This window comes from Lactuca serriola, chromosome 3, assembly GCF_051521515.1.
Source record: "Lactuca serriola cultivar US96UC23 chromosome 3, Lser_US96UC23_V15, whole genome shotgun sequence".
In the NCBI taxonomy this organism is placed as follows: Eukaryota; Viridiplantae; Streptophyta; class Magnoliopsida; order Asterales; family Asteraceae; genus Lactuca; species Lactuca serriola.
This window is the reverse complement of record NC_136410.1, coordinates 208379219-208399835: the sequence shown is the minus strand read 5'-3', so window position 1 is coordinate 208399835 and position 20617 is coordinate 208379219. Positions and strand designations below refer to the sequence as shown.

The window sequence follows — 20617 nt, the reverse complement described above, 5'->3', positions numbered from 1 at the left end:
CTATGGATGTGGGAGCATCAACTCCGTTCCTATGGGCTTTTGAGCCAAATTCAACTCCAAGTCTTTATTGCATTTTGCTGATAATGCTGCAAGATTTAAATCAAGTGGCTTCATTTTGCTGATTTTGTTCTTCATGTATCTGTCATCAGTTAGAAATTTAGAATACAATTTCATATGTAAAGACTTCTAGTATGATGTACATTTATGTTTTTATATTTGTAATATGGATTGTTATGAAAGTAATTTATTCCATCAAATAAGTAAGATAAACATACTTGACATAAAAGTCAATGATGGTGTCATTGACAAATGTGTCTGGTAACAGCAAATCAACGTCTCTCTTACTAATGGAAACAGCATCAACATCCTCTTTTGGATATATAACTTCTTCAAAAGGCTGGTCAAAGCTGCAAGCATCCAATGAAATATAAAATCCAAGAATCGGATAAGGGCAAAACAGTCATATTTATTAATTTAACAAAAGGGCTGTTAAAGTTAACACAAGGATCAAAATTGATATGAAACTTTGCCAAAAGAAATCTTTTTGCACTTACTTGGGAAAATACTTTGTAAAAGGCTTCGGCTTTGATATGTGCATAATTAGTTCATATTAAGTATACATTTTTACTCATTTATTAGCTAAATTATCGCATATTATGGACAAAAGGTACTTAAAAGTGTTAAATTATGTTTTTCAGTCCTAAGATGAAGCTCGGAAGCGAAAGGAAGTGGGAGAAACAGTTAGAAGATCGAGAATGAAATCAACAAGAAAAACACTAAAAATGGCACCTACTCGGCGAGTCAGATCGACTACTCGGCGAGTCCAATCGAAGAATCAAGAAGATAATGACTCGGGATCCCAGAGAGTTATCACAATACAGGGAATGTGAGAGGGACTCGACGAGTCGCCACTTGACTCGACGAGTCGATTCGTATATTTAAAGATAATTCCACAGATCGATTGGAGGGAGTTCTGGGACGATTCAGAAGTACTTTGCTACGATTGAGAAGCCAGAGAAACCCTAAGAGACGACGAAAGGAGCTAGAATTCAATTCCGGAGAGTAATTGAGGCAAAATTTCATCATTCCATTTATTCTTTTGTTTATTCATCATGATTAAGCAACTTGACTTTGTTTGTTTGCTGTTATTTACTTTAATTATGAGCTAAAACCTTTAGACTTCTGTTTGGGGATACAAAGTTGACAATATGGTTTGATTGATTGGTAGGATTAATTCCAAGTTGGTGAATTTTTGTTATTTTAGCTTGCTAAAGAACCTTGTATGTGAATAATAATTAATTTTCTGTTAATAGGAAGATAATTGATTAGCATGAACATCTATTGATTATTGACCTCATATGCTATGTGATCACTATGCTATGTCTAGGATTAATGAATATGAAACTAGAATTAATAAGAAAATTGAGTAAATTCATGTGCAAGCTTGTAAGGTGACCATCAAACAAGGAGTTAATTAAAAGAATAAATTAGTTAACTATTGCAAGTCTAACTTAACCCGAATAATTAACCTAGTGAATATAATTAAATTAGACAATTGGCCACTGTTTAAGTTAGTTTATTTGCTAAGGATTAGGGTAGTGAACACGAATCTAATCACTCGAATCGGTAACCAACGAAAGAATTAATCCATTGCACCATTACCTTGAAATCAACCATAGAGTTAACCAAGTTGAACTAAACAGAAGTTCCTTTCCAATTATTGAATCTAGTTAAGTCGTTATTTTCTAGTCTTAAATTAGTAATAGTTAGTAAGTTTCTAGTCTTGTAAAACTAGAGAAAACCCCTACTTCTTAATTAATTTAGATAAAATTAGTTTTTAGTTTAATTTGTCGTTCCCTGTGTTCGATACCCTGCTTATTTAGCTATACCACAATTGATAGGTTCACTGTCTTTTGTGTGTTATTTGATAATTAAAAGTAGGTTTAAAACTAAGTGAGTCTACACACACCAGGCTTCATCATAAGGTTGTTATAGGAGATCATACACCAGTCTCTGAATAACTACCCTTTTCAAGGATGCATCAGCAGGTGGAAACCAATCCGTATTTAGCTGAGTCACATATTCACAAAGAACAGCTCACTTATATTATTAATTTTTACATAAATGGTCCATGTCCTTACAAAGTGGACACTTTTTGTGATTTAAAATGGATTAAAATTAATCGGGGCTTGCTCCAAGAAAAGTTCTACATAATGGAGAAAGAATAAACTATAGTCGAATGAATTCGGCTGCTATGGTAACTGCAAAAACAACACAAAATTCAGATTTTAGAATTTAATACAAATTCACAATTTTGCCTTCGTATATTTTTCCTTTCCATTTCTCAAATAATTTTGAAACATTATTTATCCAGATGATACCTCAAGTGAAATAAAGCGTAGATTATTGAATCTTGATGATATATCTTTAGATGCCTCCTGCTGCCTCCCTTTCCACTCTTCTTTCAGATAGCTAGAATGGCATATTTAAAGGTTTATAATTTAAAAATAAAATAAAATGTTTATATAATAAAAAAAATGTTACCTTTGCATAAGACCTTTCAAGCCAGTATGACTACCTCTGATAGGATCCATATGCAGAACATATGGCACTTTAATCAACTCAGTTACATCTTCTTCATCTATAAACCAGATTATAACATTAGAAAAAAGGGATAACCATGCCTCATAAAATACTTGAAGATGTCAAAGAGAAATGACAGATATACCCATGTATTTCACAACTTCCCCAAGATGACACATCACAATAAGACTCCAATGATAGCTGTCAAACAACAGAAATAATTGTCAACTGATCAAATGAAATGTCTAGAAAGCAAACTGTTTTCCAACTTACTTGTAATTTACAGGAATAAAGACAAAGTCTTTCTCAAAAAGATTAACTTTTCGTGTCCACTTTCTTACGCGTTGAAAAGTTGTTTTCCCTTAAAGGGCATCTAGAGGTTCTTTTTCTGGGTCAGCTAGCTTCCAGAAGAAAAAACTATTGAAAAAATGAAACCTCTATCTCTCTTCAGGCCTGATTTTGTTCTTCAAGTATTTGTCATCAGTTAGAAAGTTAGAATAAAATTTCATATGTAATGACTTCTAGTCTGATGTACATTTATGTTTTTATATTTGTAAAATGGATTGTTATGAAAGTAATTCATTCCATCAAATAAGTAAGATAAACATACTTGACATAAAAGTCAATGATAGTGTCATTGACAAATGTGTCTGGTAGCAGCAAATCAACATCTCTCTTACTAATGGAAACAACATCAACATCCCCTTTTGGATATATAACTTCTTCAAAAGGCTGGTCAAAGCTGCAAGCATCCAATGAAATATAAAATCCAAGAATCGGATAAGGGCAAAACAGTCATATTTATTAATTTAACAAAAGGGCTGTTAAAGTTAACACAAGGATCAAAATTCATATGAATCTTTGCCAAAAGAAATCTTTTTGCACTTACTTGGGAAAATACTTTGTAAAAGGTGCTTTGATTTGTCCAAGAATAGTGTCCCTGCAACAATAATCCCATATGAATATACCAAGTTACTTAATTAGGATTCAAATAAATGACTGATTTAATGAAATAAAGATCAAGATTGATGATAATTCGAAGGATAAAAACCAAAAATTCAAAGATGTTGCCAAAAAACTCACTCTAACTCAAGCATACTGCTCCATAAAGTTTTGTATGCAACATTTAATGTTGAGATTGCTTCTTGTTTCCCAAACCAGTTAGTCCCCATGATTGCAAACTTCAATTCAGCACTTGGATTAGATAAAATAGATGTATAATTATTCTTTAATTGAAAAATGGACAGGTAAAACAATATGAGAACATTTTCAAAAATAATGATTATCTAACCTGAAGTGCATTCAACATTTTCAGGTTGTACTGTATCTTCAGTAAGTACATGAATGGTCACCATTGCCATCTCAACCAGCATAAAATTCAAGGTACAATAATTCCAAACCCTAAAGAATAAGGAGATACATAATGTTAAAAGCTCATTGTGGGCTTACCAGCTCATACCAATGAGATTTGATATGAACTAAATCCTGACCATCCCACTGTAATTTCAAGATTTTGTCATCTCCATCTAGAGTTGAACCTGAACCCTCTATTTTGATGCAACTGCTGGTGAAAGTTAAAACACAATCTGTACAATAACTATCACCATACACCATATGATCAGGATAGAAGATGACTGCTAAATCTTCGTGTCCTGTAATCATTAAAAAAGAATACTAAAAGTGCAATAGAATCCACAATTGAAACATATGTCAATAGAGTGCTCACCATTTCCAACTCATATGTGCAATGATCTGAAGGTGATCTGAAGAAAACACCTGACAGAGAAGAATTTTAACAATTCAATGAATAAATCAAGGTTCATTAAACTAGTAACATATGGACCCAAAAGATTGTCATGGTTGAAGATACTTAATGAACAAGAAAGCTAACTACTACCAACTTACTTACAACTTTGAAGAAGAAATCAATACTCAGGAAGGAACAGATAACAAAACTTACTCAAAGAATTGATTAAACACTCAAATCAACAAAGCTAAACCCTTAATGATTTGCTAGAGATTCACCCAAAGGTTCCAAGACCAGAACTAGAACTTGACAAACTGTAACACTCCTTCCATCTACTACTCCTTTATATGTATTTTAAATAAAATACCTAAAATGCCCCTCCATTAATAAGATGTTATTTATTTTCCTGTACTACCCTTTTCTATAATTGGATGTGTAGCAGTAATTAGCACGTTTATCTATCCAATGTCTGGCCCAATCAGACTTTAGACATCTATTTAGTGCTTATTGAAAAAAAATATGCCTTAGGGTGAATATTAAGGGTTCTGGATATGAGGAGGAATTCTAAGGTTACTTATATACAAGGGAAGCAGGTTGTTGTTCAAATCAAAGTTACAACAATTGAGAAACAATATCAGCTTGTTGTTCAAATCAAAGGGATTATTGGCAGGATACAAGTCCTTACAACTGGATTCTTAGTTCCAAATCCCAATTGCACAAGAACAAATGTATCAGATTCATCAGAAAGCTAAAAATTGGGTATCGTATCTTAGTGAATGGAAAACAGAATGCGCAAACAGACAGTTGAAAAACCCTAATCGCACTAAGTAGCTTGATTCTGTAACTAATCGCATCGAGAGTGTTTACACTAAGATGATACTCGATAACAAATTAAACCCTAGCTTTCTTCCATTACAGAAACAAATCAACAACAAAACTAAAACTGGATGTAAGCTCATGATGTAGCGAAGCGTACCTTTAGTACTTGAAGATTTATGCGATTTGTGCTTCCTATCGGAGTCTCTCTCTTTCTTATCACTCTTTTTTTCTAAACTTCTACGCCTTTTGTTCTTCCCTTCGTCTACATAACATGAGTATCCTCATCAATTCGTATTGAAAATTGTATAAACAGAGAAATATTGGTAACGAAGAGAAAGAACAAAAACCTTCCGACGAGGACTCAGGCGGAGACCCCTTCTTTTTCGACTTACAATCGCTACCCATGTCGTTCTTGTCCAAAATCGAACAGCTTTGAAGTGTTCTTTTGTCAGGGCTTAAACTCCAGCACCTGCATGAATTATGGCATGCGATTGAAAACCAGGCTCGACGACCCGCTGACCTCTGCCCATGGAATGGAAGGGGTGAGAGAAAAAGAAATTGGGACCAAAAAAGAAAACAAAATTTTGACTTATTCATCTTCATTTATTATCATATTGATGGGAGGAGAGGATTGCAATTACAAAAATCCAAACATGGAATAGCATATACCTAATTAGAATCACCCCCTCGACAAAAAGAAAAAAAAAGGCGATGTGGGCATTAGACGGAGTGTCGACATGGGTAAATGTTAATTCAAGCCCTAGAAATCGCTCCAAAGGGGTCGGCAATGGGAGGGGAAATGATTCTCAATGTAAGATGGAGGACTAAAATATGTTCGATTGCTTCGATTTAGGCGTGAGATGTTGTAATTTCCCATGTGTTTGTGTTCAGCTCCACTGCCCTGGGCTAAAAAAATTAATATATCATTAATTTTGGTCCAATTAAACTATAGCAACCGAAGCAAGAAGATATGATATCTATGATTAGGGTTTGTAGAGAGAAGGGAAGAAGAGAATGAAGGGAGATCTTGAAGCGGGGTATTTAAAAATTTTAGAATTTTAAGAGGATTTGATTTCCCCCTTGAACGCGCGTTTTGAGTGAAAATTATAAAGCGACACTCACAGTGGACGCACACTTTAAATAAGCGCCCTCCGTGTTTGTATTTTTTTTTGTGGGACAATAATTTAGGGCACGCAAAAAATGCGTGTCCTACATTCTTCAAATTTATAAAGATCTGACATTATTTGTAGGGCACGCCCTTTTGCGTATCATTAATCAGTGCGTGTCGTAAAAAGCACGTCATAAAAGGTCTGTTTTCTAGTAGTGTAAGGGTCCTAGAAGTGGGTTTGTGGCCCTAGGATGTGTGTGTGGTCGCACACTAGAGTGTGTGGTCGCACACTTGGGTGTGTGCGGCCGTACACAAGTGTGTGCGGCCGTACACCCCACATGATGATGTCCAAGATGCCCATTCCAAGGTGTAACAAGGCTAGGGGCATGTCTATCTCGAATATGGAAGCTAAACTCTCACTTTGGAGGGCATTTTCAGGGTGTGTGGCCAATTTAAGGGGGGTGTGCGGCTGCACTCACTTCCAACACGAAGAACATGTCGATTATTGCACACTTAAGGCTTAGATATAGAGTTCTTTCAAGGATATCAAGTTAGAGGATGAATTACTCATGTTCTTGAAGCTTTGGAAAGGTTTGTGGTTGGTGAAACTTGAGAGGAAAAGTGTTGTGTGCTGCCAAGGTGTCAAAGGAATGAAAGGAAAAGGGGCTACCCTTTTATATAGGGGAGAGAGTGCTTCCAAAAAGTAAGTGTGTGGCCAAGGAATGGGTGTGCGGCCGCACACCCATGTGTACGACCATACACTCCTCCTAGAGGTGTGTGTGGCCCGGTTTTATCACTATACGACACGCTGAATCATTCGTAACCTCAAACTTGGTTATACTCGAGCTTAGAACACTTAAATGAACCCTTAAACAGTACAAGAAATCAACAAAACAAGTTGAATACTGATTGATTTGACTAAGTGTACAAGAGAGAGGTTATGGGTTGTCACATCATCCCCCCGTTAGAGGGAATTTCGTCATGAAATTCAAGAATAGAGTACCAATCATGAAATTGGAAAGAGGTGAGGGTACTTCTGCTTTATTGAATCCTCGCGCTCCCAAGTGAATTCAGGACCTCGCTTGGCATTCCAGCGTACCTTCACTATCGGGATGCGGCTTTGCTTCGTACACTTGACTTCCCGGTTCATGATTTCAACAGGTTCCTCCACAAAGTGTAGACCTTCGTCCAACTCGATCTCGTCGAGAGGAATCACATGTGTCTCATCGGACAAACACTTCTTTAGGTTCGACACGTGGAAGACAGGATGGATGTTGCTGAGTTCTAGTGGTAACTGGACTTTGTATGCTACGGGACCGATCCTAGCATGGATCTCCAAGGGTCCAATGTACCTTGGGTTTAGTTTTCTGCGTTTTCCAAAACGTATCATGCCTTTCCAGGGTGAGACCTTCAGAAGGACACGGTCACCAACCTAGAATTCCAAGGGTTTTCGTCTCTTATCGTCGTAACTCTTTTGTCTATCTCGCGAGGCTTTCAGTCGTTCTCGGATTTTTACGATCTTTTCAGTGGTTTCACGGATAATCTCTGGGCCTGTGAGAGTACTATCGGGGACTTGGCCCTTGGCTAGCTGCGTATCCCCCACCTCGGCCCAACACAGAGGGGATCAGCACTTGCGGCCATAGAGGACTTCAAACGGCGCGGCCTTGATGCTGCTATGGTAGTTGTTGTTGTAGGAAAATTCAACCAAAGGAAGATGAGTGTCCCATGACGTGCCAAAGTCGATAACACAGGCTCTCAACATATCTTCCAATGTCTGAATTGTTCTCTCACTCTGTCCATTTGTCTGAGGATGATAAGTCGTGCTCATATCCAACTTAGTTCCAAGTGCCTTCTATAGTGATTGCCAAAATCTCGAGGTGAACCTGCTATCACGATCTGAGATAAGGGATACAGGTACCCCATGAAGGTGAACTATTTCTCGAATGTAGATCCATGTGAGTCTCTCCATCTTAAATTTTTCTTTGATTGGCAAGAAGTGGGCAGATTTAGTCAACCGATCGACAATTACCCAGATGGCGTCGTACCCAATCGGAGATCTGGGTAACTTGGTGATAAAATCCATGGTGATCATTTCCCACTTCCACTCAGGTTTCTCTGGCTGCTGAAGCAAGCCTGAGGGCTTCTGATATTCTACCTTCACCTTGGCACAAGTCAAGCACTTTCCCACGAAGGTAGAAATTTTTGCTTTCATGTTCGGCCACCAATAGAGTTGTTTGAGATCCAGATACATTTTATTTGAACCTGGGTGAACGGAGTATCTCGTCTTGTGGGCTTTGTTCATCACAACTTCTCTGTAACCACCATACTTTGGGGTCCAGATACGATCCATGAAATAGTAAACTCCGTCTCCCTTGATTTCTAAGTTCTTCTCCATCCCTCGTAGGGCTTCATCCGACATGTTCTCTGGTTTTAAGGCTTCCAGTTGAGCCTCTCGGATTTGCGTGGATAGTCGGGAATGGATGGTCATAGTCAGGTCCTTCACCTTTTGCCCTGAATACTCCTTTCGGCTAAGGGCATCTGCTACCACATTGGCCTTGCCGGGATGGTAGCGTATTTCGCACTCGTAATCACTGAGTAGCTCCATCCATCACCGTTGTCTTATGTTTAGCTCCTTCTAATCAAGGATATGTTGCAAGATCTTATGGTCGGTGAAAATGGTGCACTTGGTTCCGTAGAGGTAGTGTCTCTAGATCTTTAGTGCGAAGACCACTGCTCCCCTACTCTAGATCGTGAGTTGTGTAATTCACCTCATGTGTTTTCAACTGTCTTGAGGCATAAGCGATAACCTTTCCTCGGTGCATGAGCACACAACTGATGTGTATTTTTTATGCACTGGTTTTGTATTTATAAGTCGTAATTTATCGCATCTAAACCACACCTTACAGGTAGTGAACCCGATCGAGTATAGTATAGCTTTGATAAGCAAGGGTGTCGAACACAAGGGGAACGGTGGTGAATTAATTTAAAATATTTGATTATAGGTTACAAAACACATGAAAGGAAATAAGAAATGGTTTCTTAAATCTCAAACAAACAATTAATTAACAAATCTCGATAAACTAAAAGGAAAAACAAATCTCTTCAAGTACTTTGGTTTAGATAAATTACACCTTAAAAGCATAGACAATTGCATACACAAATTCATTTATTCATGTTCACCGATTCCTAAAATGATTAGATTCGCATTCACTATTACTAATCCTTTAGCAAACAAGTCAATTCAAAAAGTGATCAGTTGATTAAACTAACATGTTTCCTAGTGTTCAGTTCGTATCAAGCAAGACTTGTAATAATAGATAATCAAATTACCAATTCAATTTAACCTCTTGTTGATGGTTTAACACACAAGGCTCACACATTAACTTACTTATTTTCAAGTTAATCCATGTTTCACATTCGCTATTCCTAGTCATATAATCTTGATGGTCATCAAGATCACAAGAGACAAGCAATCAAGCAGATGTTCATACAACTCAATTTACTTGATAATTAACAGCAAATAATTATCATTAACATGTAAGGATCTTTTAACAAGCTTGGAAAGATAAATTAAACATAAACAAACTATTTAATCTAGCAATTAATCTATAAATCAAGGTTTCATTTAATCATAAACACAAAGTAAAAGGTTTTTACACCTAAATCAGAAACTAAACACATAATAGTATCACAATGGAATGTGTCACACCCCAAAACCGAGAATGGCGGAAATGTTCTGGGGCGGAGGACGTCATGTAATGTATCACAACAAATGTAAAGTAGTAAATAATAAACAACATCGTCCATTGCATTAATAGTAATAGTTAAATACATGTGTGTTCTTTCATAGTAATAAGATATTACAACAAGTAATCAAAAATAAAAGACGAGTCTTGACTGCTCCGTCTTTGCAAAACCTAGTCATCGTACCTGTCTACTGGTGACCTGAGAATACAATTTATTTTGAAAGTGTAGGTCAGCATTTAAGATGGTGAGTTCATAAGTATTTAATGTCATTGTTCGTACAAGTTTGATGATAACATTTGAAATCGTTCAATGTAATTGTTTGTATATGTTTTGAAAACTCCTAGAAAATCCCATATTTTCTACTAGTATAAAAAGTAGTCTTCCACCAAGACCCGAGTGTTTTTAAAGTAGTCTTCTACCAAGACCTGAATGTTTTAGAAAGTAGTCTTCTACCAAGACCTGAATGTTTTAGAAGGTAGTCTTCTACCAAGACCTGAATGTTTTAGAAGGACGCATCACTGTAAATGTGACGGTTTTTCCCTTGTTTAACTATTATTATAAAAGTTATAGTCTACCTCGTCATTTATGTGTATGAGTCACAATATAAAGGTAATAAGGTAAATAGTTTATCTATATCGAATATGTTTTTAATACTCCCTATGAGTCTTTTGTTTAAGTAAAAGTGGTTAAAAGGGTGTTTATCCCGAATTGTGAACATGCTAATAATATCCCATGGTATAGTTATTACCCCCTGAGCATGATTGAGTTAAATGTATATTACTACGTACAAGGGTTGTTGTTTCCGCTGTTTGTAAGTTTCTCATAACCATACTAGACGTGGTACTAATGTCGACATTTGTCACCCCAGACCTTCCGGTCTAACTGGAGCTTACAGTTTAGGTGCGGGTTCGTCAAACCTTTATAGATCTATACACAAATTCGCGCTCTCCCTCCAGGAGATTCTGGTTACAGATTGGGACTTTCGTTTCGGTACTAACAAAGCCATTGTCTCACATGTTTGCTAACAACAAGTTCACGAGTAATATAATGAAATACTTTTTATATGAAAAGACTATCCTTGTTATGAAGAATGCATACTTGTAAATAAAACGTTGGTATAGACTCATGAATGAACTGACTCTTGCATGATTCCTTGTAATAGGAATAATGTTTTGTATCCCCTAACTATTCCTATAATAGTTTACTGGAATGTAATTGATGAGTGTCCAAGTAGGTTTATACACCCTTGCTACCCAAGAGTGTCAGAATTGAACTAACTGATGGAACTTTTATGTCTATATAGGTATACATGATCTATATAACTAATATTTAGATGACATTCGGAAGAATAACTGATACCCTAAGGCAACATGCCAACGAGAATAGAAAAAGAAATAAGGCAAGCTAGCCGTTATAAGTCTTTTAAACATTTATTATTTAACTATACATATATAGGCAAGCATTTAACAATAAGTATAAAATAAGTTTTGTAAAACCTTTGAAAATTTTAATAAATAAGAATTTGTGACTTGATGTCAGTTTATAAAACGATTCGAAAGCAGTTGACAAGACAGTTTAAGTGTAAGAAAACCTTTGTTTGATGCACAACTATAATAGATTCAAAAAGGAAACATACAGTTTGTAAGACAGTTTCTAAGAGTGTCTTAACATGTAAAAACGTTTGAGAAAACTATTTGAAGTACTCTGTTTGGTGAAACGGCTAAAAGTGCAGTAAGTCCAATTGTATGTTAGTTATAAATCACATGTGACTGATTATATAACCAAAAAGTATAACAAAGATTTATGTCTTTCACACGGGGATAACCGTGTGTCTACTTGTATTCCCCCCCTTAAAAGTGTATAAAAAGCATTTATAAAGCATTTGAAAGGGTAGATTATAGGGGTATGAACTCACTTGATAGATTGAAGAAGGTGAGACGAAAGTCGAGCAGAACTTCGACTGGTAAGAAGGCGATTTCTTAGAAATCTCGGGACATCAGGACTTACGTCGTGTGTTGGAGGTGTTATCGGGGCTTCGGGGTAGTTTAGAGGGGCTTAATAGGGTGTAGAAGTAGGAGAGAGGATGGGGTTGATCAACCAAACTCGAAAGGCTTAGATTTATTTATATAGGCACCATTTTGACTCTAACATCGTGTGTTTTGCATAACTCACGTCGTGAGTTTGGTAATGAATCATCATGGAATGCGTCACTCGTTAACTTGCTCCGGAAGGTTCACTGATAGCTCACCTCGTGAGTTTCTCTTTGTTCACCTCGTGAGTTTCCTGACAGCATGGGGTTTCGTGACCCGAACTTGTAAAACCCGTAACTTTCACGTACGAGCTCCGTTTTCGACATTCTTTATATGTACACGTATCTGAAAATATGCTCTACGACTCTCATTTAGACTCCATTGGCAAATTTTGAATTTATTTTAAATTTATTATTTTTAACGGGCCGAGACACGAAAATTCCATTAAAAATCCATAACTTCTTCATCCGATGTCCGTTTTCGTCAGACTTTTCATCGTTGCACTACTATTGTTGAGACCTTCGATTCTCATTTAGGTTGTTTTGGCCAAAAGTCTCTCGAGCCCTATTTCGAGTTTTTAATTGTTTACTGCTATATCCAGATCTTGGAAAAATCATAACTTCCTCATACGAAGTCAGATTTGGACGTTCTTTTTATGTATGCTCACGGTTTAATGTTATCTACAACTTTCATTTAGATACTTAAGGCTAAAAACTATTGTATTGAAACTTCGCGTTTTTCGTTAATTGGTGTTGCCAGTTTTGTCAGAAATCTTAGAATGGTCATAACTTCTTCGTTATAACTCGGATTTTAGTGTTCTTTATATGTATGAAAACCTTGTTACGATTCCTACTACTTGATTTAACCCGAATAAGATTTTAGGAAAGTTATATTTTGACCTAAATTTGAATGGTTTTACATTACATTGTCTCTAAATATCGGGTTGTCACATCATCCCCCCGTTAGAGAGAATTTTGTCCCGAAATTAGAGTTTAAGCAGAATTTATAAATATACTGTGGATAGAAGTTTTATTTGTTTCTCGTGTTCTTGAGTGAACTCAGGTCCTCGCTTGGCATTCCTGCGAACCTTTCACTATCGGGATACGACTTTGCTTCTTTCGTTTGAATTCACTGGTATGATAACTCTTCTATGTCGAATTTGTGTTGAGTGTTTTTGTGGTCTGTGAAAATAGTACACCTTGTAACCTACAAGTAGTGTCTCCAAATCATCAGAGCAATTACCGCTGCTCCTGACTCAAGATCATGCGTTGTATAGTTAGCTTCTTGCATCTTAAACTGTCTTGAGGTATAGGCAGTGGCCTTTCCTCTTTTATAAGAACGCAACCAAGCCCTTGGTTGGATGCATCGCTTTTCACCATGAAATCTTCTATCCCCTTTGAGAGGGATAATATCGGTGCGGTGCACCAGGCTTACTTTAGCGTTTGGAACGCTCTTTCTTGTTTACAGACAAGTCTGGTGCTCCTCCAAGTGAGAATCTGGGCCTAAAGAATCCTCTTCTGAGGAGTTCGTTAAACTGTCTGGGAAGTTCCAGTATCTTAGTTGGAGTTAGACGATAAGGTGATTTGGCTACTGGGGTAGCCCTTGTAACTAAGTCGATTCTGAACTCGAATTGACGTTCTGGTGGTAATCCCGGTAGTTCTTCTGGAAAGGTGTTGGGAAAGTCGCGTACTTTTGGGATGTTCTGAATGTCCTTCACTTCTTAGCTCATATCGATGATGTGTGCAAGGAATGTGTGATATTCCCTTCGTAAGCACTTTTGAGCTTAAAAACACAAAATGATGCAAAGGTTCATACTTGATTTGTCTCTGTAAATAACAAGAGGTTCTTTGATAGGGAGGTTAAGATGAACCGCTTTATCAAAGCACCTAATGTCGCCTCGATGTAGACTTAACCAACTCCTATTGATTTTGATGTCAAAACCTTGGGGTGGATTAGATGTCGTGAAGATCTAAAAGAAAGTATGACTACTCATGAATTAGGGAAAAGGATAGGTGTTTCTAAGTTTATTCTCACGGAAGCACGATCACTCTCAGTCTTGGGCAGTCTCCATCCTGAAGTTCATAGTAGAACCCATACCAGGTTCATCAATCACAGTCTCGGGTATACAAGTCGTATATAATTAAGATTGAAATTGTGGGTCTTTGGATTGAACTTGACGTACTGCACGAGTGGTACTTCGGGGAGGCTTGCTGAGGTTTCTTTGGAAAGGGTAAGAAACATGAGGTACTCTACGCATGAGTACTTCGGAGTTTTGAAGTGATAGTTTCGTTAGAAAGATGATTTCGGAGAAAGAGAATTACGAACGAAACTGGTATTGTGAGGATCAAATAGACTCTGATCGTATGATAAAATCGGAATCACTTGGAAATAAAGGCACTAGATTTGAACATAAAGGCGTTACAGACAAAACACAACAGTGCAACTTTTTAACAGAGTTACAGTACTTTAGAGTAACTATAGGAATACTGTTGCGAACAAAGTATACTACAAAAGACAAGTATACGCAGCACGAGGGTCCCTTAACTGATGGGATCTCGCAAAAGATAAGACTCGAGTTGCACTAGTTTTAAACATGTTTTAAAAATATACATAATACTGACGATTGGAAGTGAACCTATACTATAGTAGGGTCCTTCGTTGCCTCTTTCCATTAAGAGGTCGAACTCCTCCAGATTCATCGTCGTTCTCCTCTGTTGGACAGTCCCTCTTGAAGTGTCCCATTATGCCACATAGATGGCACATTCGAGAGGTTTCGACATTGATGATTGAAGTAATGTGGTTGATCCGAGTCTTGCAGTAATAGACGGTGTGTCCCTTTTTATTGCAGTTTAAGCACTGTATTTTCCGACAAGGTCCATGATGGTGATAGTTGCATTTGTTTCACTTTGGGAGGTTGCCAGCATATTGTCTAGCCGGGTTAAGGATAACTGGGATACTAGAAGAGATGGTAGTAGGAGGTACAGAAGTCGTGGCTGTGAAGGTTGCCACAGGTTGTTGTCTTTTTCTCACCCCTTGGGGTGATTTACCTTTAGCCTTAGCCCAGAACTTTCGTTTGTTATTCTTGGGCTTGGGATTCGGGTTGTCGTGGTAGTTTGTTGCTCGTTGAGGTACTTGATTGTTACTTGGATTGGAATTATTGTTAACAATCCCGCTAACATTCGCGTTGTTAGCGTTAAGGTGAGTCAGAACAGCTGTCACGGCAGCCGAGACTGCAACTTGAAAGGTAGCTACATCAATCTGAAGAGTTGGTGTTTGGTTGACGGGTAGATCGTTTTTCTTCGGCGACATGATTCTGTTACACACAAAGAAAATGAATTTGTGAGTGAGTATGGTTGAACCTAGACGTAGTTCGATCGTTCATGTAAAGAATAGAAGTATGTTCTCGAAGGTTTGACCTACATCCCTATGATGCAGTCCCAGTACGGAATAAGAGTATGTTCTTGAAGGTTTGACCTACATCCCTATGATGCAGTCCTAGTATAGATTAGAAGTAAATTAATAGAATGGTCTCAAAATGCTTATCGTCCAAACCAGGGTATTATTGATTGGTGGATAACATGATACAACCTTTGAAAGAGAATTGGGAATGATCCCTGAGCTAAATTACCCTAGTCCAATAACTTGACTAGAGTGGGTTTCAGATAGACTCCAATGAAAGCATGATGAAAGCATTTGAACAAAGATTGACACGGAAATTAGCCGAATGTCGATATCATTGATGTTTAAGATGTAATAAGTCTAGGAAAATTTTTACCTTATAGAAGGTCTTACATCATATCCTGAGTAGCAAAGTTTTGGCCGCATAAAGGCCTAACTAAAAGTACTTACAGTACAAGGTAATTACATAGAAAATACTACACAGAACATAAACAGGAACATGGTTTTTTAAAACAAAGAAGGAAGTAAGGTATCTCCTACTGGCGACGGTCACTCCTATGGTGAACCCTTAGTTCGGTTAGTTGACGTTCCATATCAAGCAGGTATCTCTCGTACACCCTCTGGCGTACTTGGAGCTCTATGACTTCAGCTCGGGTTTCAGCTAGTGCTTGCAGCAGGGTCTCATGGTTTCTCTCAGATCTCTCACTTGTGATCAAGGCGATTGGTGTGAATGGTATGCATTCTTGCATTGGTATTAACTTCTTCGATACGTTGTAGAGTCATCATGTCCTGAATTTCGTTTTGGGCAACTCTACGGATTAGGATTGGTAGAACTCTGTCTGCTGAGCTCCCTTCGTTTACGTTGTAGAAGCTTCGGTTTCCATTAAACAACATAGGTTGATCTTGCTCTTCGCTCCATGTTTCCAAGCATTCTACCCAAGGAGGTGTCGAGCCATGAAAAGCCGAACGAGGGTTAGGATTTGGAAAGGGAGCTGTCAGGGGTAGGTTCTCAAGCTCGGGTTCGGAGTTATCAACACCCGAAAGGTTTTCAGCATGGTGATCATTCAAAAGGATTGGATGATCATTCTCTGGTCCTTCTCCAAACCATCCAACAATGACTTTGTTCGGAAGGTACGGGTTGCCGTGGGGATGGAGTCTAGCCATGTTATCTACGCGAGAATTGGGGTAAGGAAATAATTATTAGACGAACTATCTAGATAATTATTATTAGAAAATCTTCATTAGTTACATCGCTATTTGTAAGGTGCATACCAGTCATATATAATCAACACAAGATAGGCTTTCTAATAAGTTACCTTAACTCCAAATTCACAAGGAATAGGGTTAAAGCAAAATTTTCACTGATTCTAAGTCTATAACATCCTAGTTACATATAGCCTTAGTGTATCCACTTAGCAACTATCAACTTAGAAATGAAGATCCTTTTTAGTTCTCAAGTAAGTAATTATGGTAACACAAAACACCCCTATGGTATTTTAGACTTAGGTTCTTTTATAATGTTCTCATTGTGGTAATGTTGGTAAGCTTTTAGAATTGTTGCCATATCACAACCATTCTTGGGCATATGTTAATCACTCCTCAAACCAGCATAGTTGATCAGGCTATTCCACTCCCAAAACTGACTATACATCCCCAAGCTTACTTGTGATATTCAACAATCGTAATACCTTTGTTCTTGTCGTTGTGACACCGATTTTAGTATGAATGCAGGCACGTATACTTACTTAAATATTTTATTATTTAGAAGTATAAACTCTAAGTCAGAGTATTTTTAATCCCATTGTATTTATAGTTAGTAAATCTTTTGTGGGTTGATATACTCAATTCACTATAAACAATGCTCTGAAAACTAATCTGTTACACCCCAAAACCGAGAATGGCGGAAACGTTCTAGGGCGTTGGACGTCATGTAATGTATCACAGCAAATGTAAAGTAGCAAACAAGCAAAAACATCGTCCATTGCATTAATAGTAATAGTTTAATACATATGTGTTCTTTCATAGTAATAAGATATTACAACAAGTAATCAAAAATAAAAGACGAGTCTTGACTGCTCCGTTTTCGCAAAACCTGGTCATCGTACCTGTCTACTGGTGACCTGAGAATACAATTTATTTTGAAAGTGTAGGTTAGCATTTAAGAAGTTGAGTTCATAAGTATTTAATGTCATTGTTAGTATAAGTTTGATGATAACATTTGAAATCGTTCAATGTAATTGTTTGTATATGTTTTGAAAACTCCTAGAAAATCCCATATTTTCTACTAGTATAAAAAGTAGTCTTCTACCAAGACGAAAGTAGTCTTCTACCAAGAACTGACCATTTTGAAAGTAGTCTTCTACCAAGACCTGAATGTTTTAGAAAGTAGTCTTCTACCAAGACCTGAATGTTTTAGAAAGTAGTCTTCTACCAAGACCTGAATGTTTTAGAAGGACGCATCACTGTAAATGTGACGGTTTTTCCCTTGTTTAACTATTATTATAAAAGTTATAGTCTACCTCGTCATTTATGTATATGAGTCACAATATAATGGTAATAAGGTAAATACTTTATCTATATCGAATATGTTTTTAATACTCCCTGTGAGTCTTTTGTTTAAGAAAAAGTGGTTAAAAGGGTGTTTATCCTGAATTGTGAACATGCTAATAATATCCCATGGTATAGTTATTACCCCCTGAGCATGATTGAGTTAAATGTATATTACTACGTACAAGGGTTGTTGTTTCCACTGTTTGTAAGTTTCTCATAACCATACTTGACGTGGTACTAATGTCGACATTTGTCACCCCAGACCTTCCGGTCTAACTGGAGCTTACAGTTTAGGTGCGAGTTCGTCAAACCTGTATAGATCTATACATACATTCGCGCTCTCCCTCCAGGAGACTCTGGTTACAGATGGGGACTTTCGTTTTGGTACTAACAAAGCCATTGTCTCACATGTTTGCTAACAACAAGTTCACGAGTAATATAATGAAATACCTTTTGTATGAAAAGACTATCATTGTTATGAAGAATGCATACTTGTAAATAAAACGTTGGTATAGACTCATGAATGAACTGACTCTTGCATGATTCCTTGTAATAGGAATAATGTTTTGTATCCCCTTAAACTATTCCTATAATAGTTTACTGGAATTTAATTGATGAGTGTCCAAGTAGGTTTATACACCCTTGCTACACAAGAGTGTCGGAACTGAACTAACTGATGGAATGTTTATGTCTATATAGGTATACATGATCTATATAACTAATATTTAGACGACATTCGGACGAATAACTGATACCCTAAGGCCACATCCCAGCGAGAACAGAAAAAGAAATAAGGCGAGCTCGCCGTTCTAAGTCTTTTAAACCTTTCTTATTTAACTATACATATATAGGCAAGCATTTAACAATAAGTATAAAAGAGGTTTTGTAAAACCTTTGAAAAGTTTAATAAATAAGAATTTGTGACTTGATGTCAGTTTATAAAATGATTCGAAAGCAGTTGACAAGACAGTTTAAGTGTAAGAAAACCTTTGTTTGATGCACAACTATAATAGATTCAAAAAGGAAACATACAGTTTGTAAGACAGTTTCTAAAAGTGTTTTAACATGTAAAAACGTTTGAGAAAGCTATTTGAAGTACTCTGTTTGGTGAAACGGCTAAAAGTGTAGTAAGTCCAATTGTATGTTAGTTATAAATCACATGTGATTGATTATATAAACAAAAACTATAACAAAGATTTATGTCTTTCACACGGGGATAACCGTGTGTTTACTTGTATTCCCCCCCTTAAAAGTGTATAAAAAGCATTTATAAAGCATTTGAAAGTCTAGATTATAGGGGTATGAACTCACTTGATAGATTGAAGGTGTTATCGGGGCTTCGGGGTAGTTTAGAGGGGCTTAATAGGGTGTAGAATTAGGAGAGAGGATGGGGTTGATCAACCAAACTCGAAAGGATTAGATTTCTTTATATAGGCACCATTTTGACTCTCACGTCGTGAGCTTTGCATAACTCACGTCGTGAGTTTGGTCCTGAATCATCATGGCATGAGTCACTCGTTAACTTGCTTCGGAAGGGTCACTGACAGCTCACCTCGTGAGTTTTTCTTTGTTCACCTCGTGAGTTTCCTGACAGCATGGGGTTTCGTGACCCAAACTTGTAAAACCCGTAACTTTCACGTACGAGCTCCGTTTTCGACATTCTTTATATGTACACGTAGCTGAAAATATGCTCTACGACTCTCATTTAGACTCCATTGGCAAATTTTGAATTTATTTTGAATTTATTATTTTTAACGGGCCGGGACACGAAAATTCCGTTAAAAATCCATAACTTCTTCATACGATGTCCGTTATCGTCAGAATTTTCATCGTTGCACTACTATTGTTGAGACCTTCGATTCTCATTTAGGTTGTTTTGGCCAAAACTCTCTCAAGCTCTATTTCGAGTTTTTAGTTGTCTACTACGATATCCGGATCTTGGAAAAATCATAATTTCCTCATACGAAGTCAGATTTGGACGTTCTTTTTATGTACGCTCACGGTTTAATGTTATCTACAACTTTCATTTAGATACCTAAGGTTAAAAACTATTGTATTGAAACTTCGCGTTTTTCGTTAATCGGTGTTGTCGGTTTTGTTGGAAATCTTAGAATGGTCATATATTCTTCGTTATAACTCAGATTTTACTGTTCTTTATATGTATGAAATCCTTGTTACGATTCCTACTACTTGATTTAACCCGAATAAGATTTTAGGAATGTTATATTTTGACCCAAATTTGACAGGGTTTACATTACATTGTCTCTAAATATTGGGTTGTCACAGAATGCTAAACATGGTCACGTTAAAAACCCACATGATTACCGACACGTATCCGCTCTCCAATCCTTCCGATCTCTTCTCCCGTTAGCTTAACGGCCATGTGGCCTCCTTCTAGACCCTCAAAACGGCTTAACAGAAGTTAATTATCACCTAAATTAGGTTAGAAGTCGAATCCCCCCTCCTGGCTGACCAATAATTGCTATTTATAACCTTTAGGACCAACTTACGTACACTGGGCGTAAGTCGATTTACGCTAGGCGTAGCTAGAAGTCTATCGCGATAAGGAAATCTGGATGCAAGCCCGTTACATTGGGCGTAGTCTGTGATTCAGCATTACACTTGGCGTAACCT

The 20617-nt window shown here is 37.1% G+C and overlaps 1 pseudogene; it reads right to left on the bottom strand.

The window, feature by feature from the left end:
- Positions 1 to 5554, bottom strand: LOC145095999 (putative ubiquitin-like-specific protease 2B; annotated as a pseudogene).
- Positions 5555 to 20617: the final 15063 nt, after the last annotated feature.